The sequence below is a fragment of the Rhinolophus ferrumequinum genome, chromosome 11 (assembly GCF_004115265.2).
Source record: "Rhinolophus ferrumequinum isolate MPI-CBG mRhiFer1 chromosome 11, mRhiFer1_v1.p, whole genome shotgun sequence".
In the NCBI taxonomy this organism is placed as follows: Eukaryota; Metazoa; Chordata; class Mammalia; order Chiroptera; family Rhinolophidae; genus Rhinolophus; species Rhinolophus ferrumequinum.
Window position 1 is genome coordinate 35,184,115 of NC_046294.1, and position 13,871 is coordinate 35,197,985.

At 45.3% G+C, this 13,871-nt stretch overlaps 1 pseudogene; it reads left to right on the top strand.

The window, feature by feature from the left end:
- Positions 1-6,148: 6,148 nt before the first annotated feature.
- On the top strand, positions 6,149-7,143 carry LOC117031016 (mas-related G-protein coupled receptor member X2-like; annotated as a pseudogene).
- Positions 7,144-13,871: the final 6,728 nt, after the last annotated feature.

A 13,871-nucleotide genomic window follows, 5' to 3' on the forward strand; every position in this document is an offset into this window, starting at 1 on the left:
GGTGGTATGTTCCCAAACAGTCAAACGGTCCATTAAATTAGAGATGGAAGGCAATTCCCCATAGTCCATAGTCATTTGCCAGGGCTGTCCTGGGGTTGAGGGATGACCTTGACCTCACGCTCAGCTCCCACGGAGGACTCAGCAAGCCTTTCCTCCTGGGACCACTAGTCCTGCATCCGGGCTGTCTCAGCAAGCACTTCCCAGCTCACAGGGCCGCAACAACCTTCGCTTTCTCCGGCCTATGTGGTTGGGGAACCGTCCATGTCTTTTCACCCCTCCACGGGGGTCCACCTCTCAGGCAGCTGCTCCTCCTGGTCTTCCTGAGACTGAGTGTTCATACGCACAAACTGCTCCACCGCCCTTCGGAGAGCTTTGGCCGACACCGTACCCTGCTCGCTGCACCATTTGTCGTGTGGGGGACCCTGCGGGGTCTCTGGTCCCACTCCGCACACAAGAACACAGGATATGGCTAGGCCAAAAAGGAACACCCACGGAGCCATAGGTAGGGGAGTCACACCACTATACTCTCGCTGGCGGCTGGGTTGGAGACACAGGAAACAGGAGCCACACAATTCTCAACCCTCACTGTGCCGCTTGCAGGCTCAGCCACCATCTTCTTGCTAGCCCCCATTTTCTGTTAGCGTAGCCACAGCAGTTATATTAGTGGCCAATGGCTCACTGGTTACAGCTGACGGCCAACTAGCCACAGCTGATGGCCATCCAATCACAGTTGATGGCCATTTACTAGTTGAGCCAGCACCTTTCTATGTGAGGCCGAGAGCCTGGAAACTGCTCTCTGGGGCTGTCCCCACAGGGCACCTTTTCCTAATGTGCATAAAGGTGACAGAAGTGGACTCCTTTGCAGGTTAAAACACTGACTGCCTTTAGACTTTACACAAGTATGCTAAATACCTACAGTTATTGCCTGGAAAATTGACAAAGAGATAAAACTTCCAGATAAGTCAGGAGAAACAAACGTCCTCCCTAAGGCCAGTGGTGTTCTGCATAGAGCAGAGAACTTTCAATTCTGCTCCTATTTTTCCATGAAATCTCAATCTGTAATAAATGGGAAGATTTGAATAATAATAAATAATAATAAGAAGAAAATATTTAAAATAAAACGGGAAGACTTAGATACATGGTACGTATCTAGTGTCCGGTAAGAGGCAGATTTACTGCCTGCTGACCAAACCCTCAGGTCGGGGCAGTGTCTCCTACCTGTGCAGGTCTGTGTGAAGAGCCTCATGTGAGCAGCTGAACTTTTCGGGCAAAGTTTTGCTTGGGACACCAAGTACATGACGGTGCCACTTTCCTCGTGCACTCCCCGACACAGGGAATTAGGCTTTTGCATATTTGGAAATCTGAAGGTGAACATATCCCAGTGGAAATTCAGTTACCCTTTACACCTAAGTATGTTTTCGCATTTTTTGTCATGTTTAACAAACATAGGTTATCTAGGAACCAACTTAGTCATTTTCTTATTTCTTGTTAGGGTTCTTCCTGAGTAATGTGTAAGAGAAATGCATAGTCTGACAAGTAAGTTCGCAGACTCATCCTATAAAAAGTGCTACACACCTCATTGCTGAATATCACTACGGTCACCATTGAAGGACTCCCCTTGGGAAGCTATGCACTGATGCCAGCAACCAGTCCACTCTTCAAAGCAATCTGGAACTCTTTTTCTGGAATGGTCATCAGAGCTGTCATATTACCCTTGACGTCCTGAATGTCATCAAAAGGTCTTCCTTTCAATACTTCCGTTATCTTCACGAAAAGAAAGAAGTCATTAGGGGCCAGATCAGGTGAGTAGGGAGGGTGTTCCAATACAGTTATTTGTTTACTGGCTAAAAACTCCCTCACAGACAGTGCCGTGTGAGCTGGTGCATTGTCGTGATACAAGAGCTATGAATTGTTGGTGAATAGTTCAGGTAGTCTAACTTTTTCACACAGCCTTCCCTGCACTTCCAAATAGTAAACTTGGTTAACTGTCCAATTGGTACGAATTCATAATGAATAATCCCTCTGATATCAAAAAATGTCAGCAACATTGTTGCAACAAGTTCATGAACTTAATTGTCCATGTGTATACACACACAAATACACACACACACAGCCGAGGTCGGACAATTAGGTTCACGATCCTTTTGCCATGGAAGTGCAGAGTAGAAAATTTGCAAACTTAATTACCTGACCTCGCGCGGGTGTGTGTGTATCTTTATATCAGTATTTTGTTAAAGCTATGCATTGTAAATATTTTTCCAGTTTGTTATTTCACTTGCTGATGATGGCCTTTTCCATACAGAAAAATTGTTTTTTATTTTTAATAGTTATTTTCATCAATATTTTCATTTATGGTTTCTGTGTTGTGGTTACGAACATCTCCAATAGAAGGTTACAAAACAGTTTCTCTCATTTTCTTTTAATTCTACATGATTTCCTTATTCTTATTCAAAAATACAATCCATTTGAAACATAACGCGCTATAGGATGCGAGGTATGAGTCCTGCTGTGTTTTCTTCTAGGTAGTTACCAGTTGACCAATAACATTTATTAAATAAGCTATCCCTACACACTCCCATTTCAAATAACCCCTTCATCACAGACTGAGCCCATATGAACCATGTTTGATGCCTGAGACTTTACACCCTACTTCATCGATCGCTCTCTTTTTTGTTAGCACCTCACTATTCTTTTTCCTGATGCTTTGGAATAGCCCCTCATATATATGAGCTGTCATCCTCATGACTTTCTATTGTATCCAGAATAAGTTCAGGATACATTTTATTATATCTTCTAACTTTTTTTTTCCCTATATGAGAAAGTTAATGCTGTCGGTAGAGAAATTTTGCACTCAGGCATTTTTACCGGCAGATCTTTCGCTGGGCTAATGGTCAACTGATTCTCTGGGTTTTCCAGGTGGACTATCACACCACCCGCCAATCTCTCCTCAACCCACTCTTTCAATCTTCCAGCCTCACCATCCACTGGAACCACACCTGTCATGATCGGCAATGACTCTATATTGTGTATACCAAGGTCAAATATTACACCTCATCTCACTCAGTGCCTCAGGGAGCACTGAGACTATTGCTCACCCCCATCTGCTAGAATCGGTTTCTCAGCTCAGTCTCAGGATACTGTGCTCTCCTCGTTTACCCCTCCTTCAGGAGCTCCTTCTTACTACTGTTGGGTGGGTCCTCTCTTCTTCCAAGGGTCTGGAGGGTGGAGGCCCTAATGCTGAGTCTCCAAACCCTTCTCCATCAGCACTCGCTCCCAGGGTGAGCTCACCCACCTCCTCTGGAAAGCCCGAGCTTACTTCTGTGCATTATTCATCACTGCATCTTCCCTGCCTGGAACCGTGCCTGGCACAGCACAGGCACACAGCAGTGTGGGTCAATGCAGAAATGAGTGAATGAGTTTTCTGACTGTTTTAATTGCTTCATAGTTACGTTTTTAAAGGAAATGACAAGTAACTGAACTTGTCTGGAGCTTGGGCACATGATGATAGGAAGTCATAGGAGCTAAGGCTACAAATGCTGGTTGTTCTTGATCATCTTCATAATCCAGCTGAGAAATATCCTGAGTAGAGGGAGAAAGACAACAGACAGTGTGTGCGGTATGCCACATTTCTTACCCTTTAGGAGGGAACGCAATAAACTCTGCTGTTGATATTGATAAATCAAAACGAGAAATATAATTTTATTATGCAAAGCTATAATATAACTGGTAAAAGAGCAAAAATTTAAACTGTAAACATTGGTTGCTATTGGGGAATAAGATGAAGACAGACTTTTCATTTCACTTCATACACTTTGGTGTCCTCTGCAATAAAACGATGTGCATACCTTACTTCTGTGTGTAAATGTGAAAAGATCAGGTGAGCCAGGAATGGAGGGCCCTGAATGCCAAGCAAAGTATTCTTTAGCTGTGGAATCTCACATTGCCCGGTGGGTGGGCTTCCTGCACAGACCCACAGTGGGCAGCGAAAGGCTCCTGGTCAGCCATTCATCACAGGGAGGGTGGCTGAATGGAGAAGCATGGGGAGAGGCCGAGATAAGCGGTTGGAGTCAGGGCCAACAAGAAATGACTCCTGAGGTGGTTGTCTCACAAATCTCCAGAATCTCATTGGCCAGTGTCCCCTGTGCCGGAAATCATAGGGGCTGTCCAGCATCTTGATTAGCCTCTCTTAGGCACCAGGTTTCACTCCTGCTCCTGCAGGCACCTCCTAACAAGAAGCTAGAAAAGCATTCTCTGCTGTTTGTCTCCTCCAGGACAGCTCTTCCTTTTCTACTCACTTCACTCAACGAGAAGATGGAACTAAAGGAAAGAGTTTGCTCACAACTGTCTTCTCTCAAAGGCAGTGTAGTTTTCTAGCTCTAGTCCACATGCGATGATTTCATCTTGGGGAGGGGCAGGCAGGGAGCCATGGGCACCCATCAGTGAGAGTCAGCACACGTGAGGCTCCCTCAGGAAAGCTTTGGGCGCCGGGAGCTTAGACGGTGGGAGATCCACACGGGGCCAGCCAGGTTCTGTCTGCTTCTGTTGTATCTCCCTAGTTCTCGCTCTCTCTCCAAACATTCAAATGTGCAGCTGTGGAGAGCAATATTTTGCTAATTTTAATTTAGGGAACAAGATGACATGCAGACATTGCTTTCCAAGGCTAACTTGTTCATAACTTTGCTTTTCACAGATTAGCTTGCTGTTCAATGGGTTTGTTTGACTGTTTGTTTATTGTATCCTTGTATCTGGCTTGTCCAGTAGAAAACACTGGGCACTATCTAATGGGTTAATTGAGGAGAGTTTAATAAAGGGACTGTGTACAAAGTGTGGGCAGGGCTAAGAGAACTCTATACAGGATACAGAGGCCCACAAAGACAAGTCATAATTGAGAGGTGTTACCATTGCAATACCAAAGGAGTAAGGGAAGGAGAAGTTACCAGATCTCTGGGAGGACTATGAGTGTAGTTGTGGTTGTGACAGTCACAGCAGGAAAGGGCCAAACAGGGTCTTTGTCCTTACAGAGCCTGACAGGAGAGAGCCACGGAGTTTAAAACCCCAAATCACTCTCCTCCTGCTCTCCTGTCACCTGCTAATGTCTCCTGTTCACTGACAGCAACCAGGAGCCAGAAGGAAAGGGAGCCCATTGGTCAGGCAGAGACATATCTTCACAGAACACAGAGGAGGGCAGAGAAGATGGAAATGAGGTTTGATGACAAAGGGAGAAAACTCATGTTATCTTCTAGCCTTATCACAGTTTGTTTTCCTAGGATTTCTATCCCTGTGATTGGATCAATTTCCCATTGTATCTCCTCAGTTTGTTTGTTTGATTCTTTGCACCTCTCTATTTGGTGTCACTTTTTTGGGATAATCTCTCACTATCATCATAGATTCTTTGAGAACGGAATGCAGTTGTTTTGTTTGTTTTTTAAGGTAGAAGTACACTTTTATTTGTATTTTTTTGTTAAGATTTTGGCTTCTCTAGAAAGAATCCATGGTAAGAGTGATTTAAACTGTGTCCCACACACAGAGCTAGGCACGGGACATACTAATGGACAGGAAAAAGTACCCCTGTCCTCACAGAGCTGACACACTGGGCCATTAGAGGCCTGGCAACATTCACACCTCTCATAACAAGAGGTGCCATTGCTTTATGACACTAAATCGTGTTCTCCTTTCTGGTAGAAGAACACTGAGTCACTGAGGTAGCCCTGAGGTCACCCCTGGGGTTTCCAGCATCCTCCCTCAAAGGAAATCTCAGTCCCAGGGCAGAAGGAACGCTGAGCTCAGTCCTATTGTCATCCACATAACCTGTCCAGACTTCTCTAGCCTCCAGGAGACATGTCATGACAAAGGACTACGAGGAGAGGTGTTTGGACCATAGATTATTCCCATGTCTGTACAGGGTCCATGTTGCAATAGACAGAGCCCAGGCTTTAGAGTCAGAGAGAACTGGGTTTGAATACAGGATGGAGGAAGCCACAGCTGTGTGGCCTTCAGGAGGTACCTAATCTCTGCAAGCCTGCATTTCCCTCCTCTGCAACACAGGGACAGTAATTCTCCTGCAGCAGGGTGGCCGTAAGAGTCAGAGATCATACAGCAGGTGCTGAAGTCTTCTTCTTCTACTGGCACCAGTGGAGGGTTCCTGAGCATGAATGTTACGGTCGCAGCCTGGGGGACTGCAGTTAAGCCAATGAATGGAAGTGACCAGACAATTCTTGAAGCTTTCAGGTTGGGGGCACTGATCTCTGCCTCGCTGATGGCCATCATAGCCCTGGTGGGGCAGGCAGGAAACGCGGTTGTGCTGTGGCTGCTGGGCTTCCGCATGCGGAGGAACGCCTTCTCTGTCTACATCCTCAACCTGGCGGGAGCCGACTTCCTCCTCCTCTGCTGCCAGATTGCAGTTTCCCTCATACACTCATCGACTACTTCCACTCCGTCCCCATTTCCATGCCCAACTTTTCCATCCCTGTGTTCACGTTTGCCTACGTCACAGGCCTGAGCTTTCCCAGCACCATTAGCACTGAGCGCTGCCTGTCTGTCCTGTGGCCCATCTGGTACCGCTGCCACAGCCCCAGACACATATCAGCTGTCATGTGTGCCCTGCTCTGGGCCCTGTCCCTGCTGCTGAGCATCCTGCATGGGAACTACTGTGGCTTCCTCTTGAGGGATCATGACCAAGATTGGTGTCAAGTATTCGATCTCATCACTGCTGGGTGGCTGATTTTCCTATGTGTGCTTCTCTCAGGGTCCAGCCTGGCCCTGGTGACCAGACTGCTGTGTGGCTCCCAGCGGGTGCAGCCGACCAGGCTGTATGTGACCGTCCTGCTCACAGTGCTGGTCTGCCTCCTCTGCGGCCTGCCCTGGGGCATCTGCTGGTTCCTCATGTTCTGGATTGATAGTGGTTTCGATGAGCTCTTCTTCCCTCTTTACCTGGCTGCACTTGTCCTGACCTGTGTCAATGGCTGCGCCAACCCCATCATTTACTTCTTCGTAGGCTCCTTCAGGCAGCGATGGAGGAAGGGAAGGCAGACCCTGAAGCTGGTTCTCCAGAGGGCTCTGCAGGACACTCCGGAGGGGGATGAACATGGAGGACGTCCTCCTCAGGAAACCCTGGAGATGTCGGGGAGCACTCTGCTGTCCTGATTCAGAGTTTTGCTTTGTTTCGACACATGGGGTTTGGAGAACCAACTTTGTTTCTACCAGGTTGGGAGGTTTCTTCAGTCTGTCAGCCTATGGGCCTCTGAATTAGACAAATTAATATAATAATCCTCCTGATGTGCATTAGCTGACACTGAGCCTGTAAAATACACACTGAGAGCAGGGTCTCAGGACTGCCTTACCCAGGACCTTCCCCCCACACCCTTGGGAGCTTTGCCAGTGCTGGGGTCCAGGACTGTTCCCACTTTTGAAAAGTCCTACTTTCAGCAGAGGCTAACAGCAGTGCAGGAAAGGTCCAAATTTCTCTGATTACCGCACTTGATAGAAACGTCAAGTACCTTACATTCTCGACAAGATTTTTAGTTATTTTCCTACAATCTGTCTCAAATAAATTAAAAGGAACGAAATGTAATCTAGTGCCCAAGACCAATCTTCTTTGGTTTTGTTAGGCCTTACAATATCTGCATAATAAATAGAGTAATAAATATTGTTGAATCAATGATGTAATAAATTAATAAATGAGGAATTTTCAAATCATCTCTGCTCAATCCATGTTTGCTAGATTTGAGACACCATCTTTAAGTAAATTGCTTTCACCATTTTCAACCTTGCAAGGATGAAGTTAATTTTATAACCAGATAAATCAATGTCAAAGCACATTTTAGATTTCAGGTAGGTTGTCTTCCAGTGTTTCCTTTCCCGTCCCTCCAGTTGCCGGTTCGATTCCCGCAAGGGATGGTGGGCTGCGCCCCTTGCAACTAACACAAGCAACTGGACTTGGAGCTGAGCTGCGCCCTCCACAACTAAGATTGAAAGGACAACAACTTGACTTGCAAAAGGCCTGGAAGTACACACTGTTCACCAATAAAGCCCTATTCCCCTCCCCCAAAAATCTGAAAAAAAACGACCAAATAATTTCTTATGTGTGAACATGTGCTATCTCTTCATTGACTTAAGTACTCTTTAATGTCATTCAAATTTTTTTAAACTTTCTGCACATAGGGTTCTAAATGTTTTTGGTAGGTGTATTCCTAATTTCATTTTTGATATTATAAATGGATCTCTTTTAAAGTTATGTTTTAAATATTTTTCTACAAATATGTCAAATGTAATTAACATTGTTATAATAATAAAAATAACTTCCATATTTATCTGTTAACTATTTAATATAACTACATTATCTCTCTTTGGGTTAGTGTATGCCTGCTGAATCTTCTTCTGTACCTTTACTTTTAATTTTTTGTATTTTACTTTTACTTTCTTTGCTTAAAATTAATGTCTCACAAATAATATATAGCTGGATCTCAATAGATTGCATTCATGGCCTAAGAGAGCCAGTGAGGAAGTATGGGGGGAGGGGCACTGCTGTTCACACGGGACAGAAGATCCCAAAACAAGATAGCTCCAGCTCTCACTAGAATAAATATCCATCTACCATACGAGGAACAGAACCATGCTGAGGGGTGGGCCACAGACGGTAAAATGAGGACAGGGAAACATGACCATAGAGAGCTGGCCAGGCAGCCACCACTGGGAGCTCTGCTGTACCCCAATGACCAGGCTAAGGCTGGACATGGACACACACACACACACACACACACACACACGCCCACTGTAAACATACACGCATTGTGAGCTCTGGCTCTGGGTGTGCAGAAGCAAGTTGCTGTGCAGATATCAGCTGCCCTTCTGAAGAGAACCAGCAGCACAGATAGACACACAACAGCCAGTGAGTTCTGGGGTGAGTGAGTGGGTTACTGGAAGATGACAGAGAGGCAGCACTTGTTGCTGATAGCCGGCAGGATGTCAGCTTGGGAGTGTAGGAGAGGAAGGTGGCCTGGATGATATGAGGTACCGTGAGAGCAGTTTCCATGTAAGAGTTCATGGTTAAGTGGAGGAGGTAATACCGGGAAAGGGGATGCTGTCAGGGGAGGACAGAGACGGAGGAGCCCACTCCATTTGTCACCTGACAACAGAAGGCAATGAGCTGAGTCAGCAAAATGCACGCTCAAGACCCCAGGAAGTCATCAGAAGGGGCCCTCATTATAACCTCAGAATGGTCAGGTAGCCAGAGTGGCCGCGTCCATGGTCAGGGACCTCCTACTAGTCCTGGACATCCCTGAACACAAAAGATGTGGAAATACACCAGAATCTTTTTCTACCCGTCTTCACAAAGTATATACAACTATTTATAAACATGAGACTTACTAACACCCTTTGCTCATAAACCCCTGCTCCTACCGGTGACTCTGACTCAAGTCCAAGCACTTGGTCCTCCAGTCAGCAAGGCTGCTGGGACCTACTCTCCCCGATCCTTTTCCCGTTTGCCCTCACGCTCTTCCTACCAAAGTATCAGATGCCCACTGCCTTCACTCCTGCATGCGCAGTTTCCCTACTGGGCCCTGGGACATGGAAGGTGCTCTGTAGTTTGTTAACTTCGATCAGCCTGATACACACCCTGGAGCTGACAGCAATTTCAGGGAAGTGCCTGACACCAGGTACAGCAGAAACTCGCAGAGAACTCTAAAGCCCTGTCCTTCCTGCTTCTCCCAGTGTCCTCACACATTTCTGAGTTCCCCAGACTGAGCTGTTAGGAAAAGAATTGGGGCCTTCATGAGAACTGGCAGAGACAACCCTCTCAAACAGTTGAAAGTGGTGTGAAGGTCTAGGAGTGAGGGCAGAGAGATAGGAGTGACGTATAAAACCAAGGACACAAAGAAGAACAGTAGACATAGAGCCATGCAGAGATAAAGAGAAAGGGGACATAGAGCAAAAAACACACAGAGACACAGAAAGGTAGATACACCAACAGGCAGAGACGGCGGCACAGAGAGAAGCCCGTTCTGTGGAGAATGGAGTAGGTAGAGAACCATCGCCTTGATAGTGAGAGCAAGAAGCTTCTTGTCATGTGTCCACTAGTGGCAGTCAAAGCAGCAGTTAGACTGCTACTGTCTTTCAGAATTGACCACCCAGGGCCTGGTCCTAATGCCTCCAGGGGTCAGCCTCAGACAATGCCCCAGCATCCCTTGGAAAACACATTTGCTTTTCCAAAAAAGGTGACATTATCAGTGCAGTTCCACATCAGCAAAGTCACCCAATGGTGAAGGAGTCAAAGGGAGAGGTTTTAGGACAGAGGGGGCAATGCCACACACTAGGGATGAGCCTAAGGTAATGATCCCAGCAGAGAATTTCTAATAATTGAATACAATCATATCAAACAAGAAACATCCACCAGAGTATCACTCAGTTAACCCAAGACTGCTAACTATGCATACACGTATCTCCAGAATCTAATTGCAACAGGTACTGCGATTTTTGTTTGTGAGGTTCACTCCTTATCCTCAGTGCCTAAAACAGTGTCTGGCACAAAGTAGACATTCAATAAATATTTGTTGAATGAATTTATGTAATGTTTGGTGGAAAAAGAAATTCCAACTAGGAAAACTAGAGTATTGGTTTTCCCAAATATTTCATTCCTAGAATCTCCCCAGACCGACATTTCATGTACCCTGACAGCAGATCAGAATGGCTGACAGATGGGAGGACACAGAATGAATGAACAAATAGAGAGGAAGGACCAGGTAGAGAAAGAAGCTGGCTCTCCCCAATCAGATAAACCTGGCTGCAGGCTTGCCTCGTCACACAGCTGTTAGGAGCCCTGGAACTCCTGTCCACATGGTTCCCTGACCTTCTGAAAAATCTAGACCTTGTCTGAGGAAGATCAGTTTGACCTAAAAGGCAAAGGAATGGAAAGAAAAGAATGAAATCAGCCTTTACCTTCCTTCTCCTCTACTTGAGTAGAAAGTCAGCTCAGAGGTCCTTCCTGGAACTCCTGACTCTGAAATAAACTTCTGGTCCTCTAGCTCAAGAGAGCCCTGAAGAAGGTGTTATCTGTCTCATCAAGAGTCTAAGAAGCTGTGTGATTTCCTCAGCAAGGGCTGCAGGCAACCATAACTCAGTGAGAAGGGGCACAGCGCGCTCACAAGGGAGTGCCTGCTTCCTGCCCTCCTCAGCCAGCCCCGGCTTCACTCTTCTTTCTCTCCCTGGAGCCTGTGCCTGTTCTGCCCTCCACTCAGCCAGTTCAGGCTGACCTTGATCCATTTCCTCCAGCCCCCAGGGCTGGGCCTTCCTAAGTCAACCATCATTCTGATCACCTGGCCAGGAAGGGACAAGAGACTGTGAATGAAACCCACCCACAAAAGTGTTTTCATAGAAAGGATCCTATAACCCAGTGACTTTTCTGTCCCCACCCTCAACCCCAGCACATTCTCCTTCTGCTTTCTCTGACTGCAGTGTGATTCTCTAAGTCACACTGGCCTGCTCCCTCCATCCCCCAAAATACCACTTCTCAAATTGTACAGGAAGTGAGAAACCAATCTAAGGCAACTACAGATGAGTTTGCTTTCCCACAACGGCTGTGTTTCTTACATGTTGGGTAAATTTTAAAGTGGAATTTATCCTATCAACTATTCTTCATCTTCATTTTGCTTTTTGCTTTTCTATTGACAGACGTTTCTCACAGTTAAGCTTTAGAAGTTCTCTGCCCGGAATGACTTCCTAACCCACACCTCTCCAAGTCATCTATTCAATCATTAATACACTCATGCTTGCAGACACAGATGCATGCACGTAAAAAGGAAAGGAACCTTTGCTGATCATTGGGTCCACCACTGTCCCAGGCACTGGGACTCAAAGACATGTTCATCATTGTCAAAGAACTGACAGTGCAATGGCAGAGAAATATGTCCTCGGATGTTTAGTGCTATGTGATAAACGCTTTCTTATGGTCATATATGTGGTTGTGTAAACAAAGGAGATACCCAAATTAAATTAGTTTAGTAGAAATGAGACATTATTGGGTCAAATAGTTGAGTCTGCAAAAGAAGCTAGCTTCAGACAGAGTAAGATCCAGAGGTAAGTCTGCTTGGCTTTCAGCTGCTGGTGTGGCCACATGGAGTGGAATGAGAAGCCCAGACACAGGGATAAGCAAAAACCCTCCTAAAATAAACATACGTGCAAGCTCATGCAGTAAAATCAGCTACACATGCAAAAACATACACACACTCATACACACTCTACATATAAAACTGTTCTTTATAGGGACTTTCTAAATGATGCTGCCCTATATTCTCAACGTTCGTGACAAGAATACGTAACACAAATTTTTGTGCAATGCAGAGGGACCTAGATTGATGAGTGTATCACAGCGATGAAAATGGAGTGTCTGGGAACCATTAAGGACCTGATCAATGAGAGTCACCCTGGGAACAAGGTGGCCTCAGAGAAAGCCCTCCTTGAGGTCTCCACCCGCTTTGGTACAAAACAGACCCAAGGCGAGTGGAGGGGTAATAAGGCAGAGATGCCTCACCAGGCACCAGGGATTTCTTAATCTTAAATTCATCACAGAGAAAGGCATCTCATGTTGCACATGAGAAACTGAGGCTAAACAGTTTACACAATTAATAATTATCAAATTGAAAATATACTACTTATTATGAAACACCATAAAAACTTGGAAAATTGGTGTACATATACCAAAGGATTCATGCAGCTGTTTCCATGTAGAAGTATAACTAGAGATTTATACTTTCACCTATTTCGGTATATTCTCCTCTAGGCAGCCTGAGAGACTTTTCGAAAGCACAGAGCTGATGAAGTCACCTACTTGATTAAATTCCTTATGTGGATCCCCTTTGCTCTCAGAAGGAGATTCGTATTTCCTCTTATGGCTACAAGTCATACATGATCTAGAAAGGATAGAATATAATACAGTTTTAGGACAACCCCAAGGTGAGAAGTCTAACAGGAGTGCCCCGTGAGAAGTTGGGACATCAAAAGACTAAACCTTTGGTATATTTCTCAATAATGATAAGTCAAACCACCAAGAAACTGCTTGATCATGCTTGGCTCTCGGTGAAGAAAAATTCTCTCTTAAGAATTTGCAGCCAAAAGTCAGTATCACACTATGGTCCAAATTCACCAAACCTGTGGTCTCCCTAAAATTTCAAATGCTAAAAGAGGTTTCTAGGAACAACCTGACACATGAAAGTCATGACGGTAAGTTGCCCCAGCTAGTTACCAAAGGAAACACACGTCTTCTCTGTAGGAACTCAGCCATAATTTAGGCCTCAAAGAATTTCCACAGACGAGTTCCAAGGAAAGTGGGAAGCCCACAATAAAAAAACCACAAACACACAAAAAACCACGGTAGCATAGAGTGATCAAAGAAACAATAGACTGTAAATTCCGATATACATATTGGACTGATCAGGTAATTATAATATTGTCATGCTTAATAGTGTTAAAGACACATAAGAGAGAACTGGCAATGTGAGCCAGCATTAGGAGACAAAAATATGACCAAGGGAATTGAAAACCAAAATCTCAGGGAAATCTTCTGGAAATTAATAAAATAAAAAATGGAATTTAAAATGTAGTGGATGCAGATTCTCTCTTTGGGAGACAACCAAGATGGCGCACTAGGTATTTATGTGTTTACCTTCTCTCACAACCACATCAAAATTACAACTAATCCACAAAACAACCATTATTGAGAATCACCTAAAATCAAGCTGAACTGAAGCCTTTCAACTGAGGACCAGCAGAAGCCACCTGGAAACTGGCAGGAGGGTCAGAGTCCTTAACACCCAAGTCCTGCACCCAAGTGTGACCATTAAAGGCCTATTTCGGCTGTGTGGGTCCCCCCCCCCCAT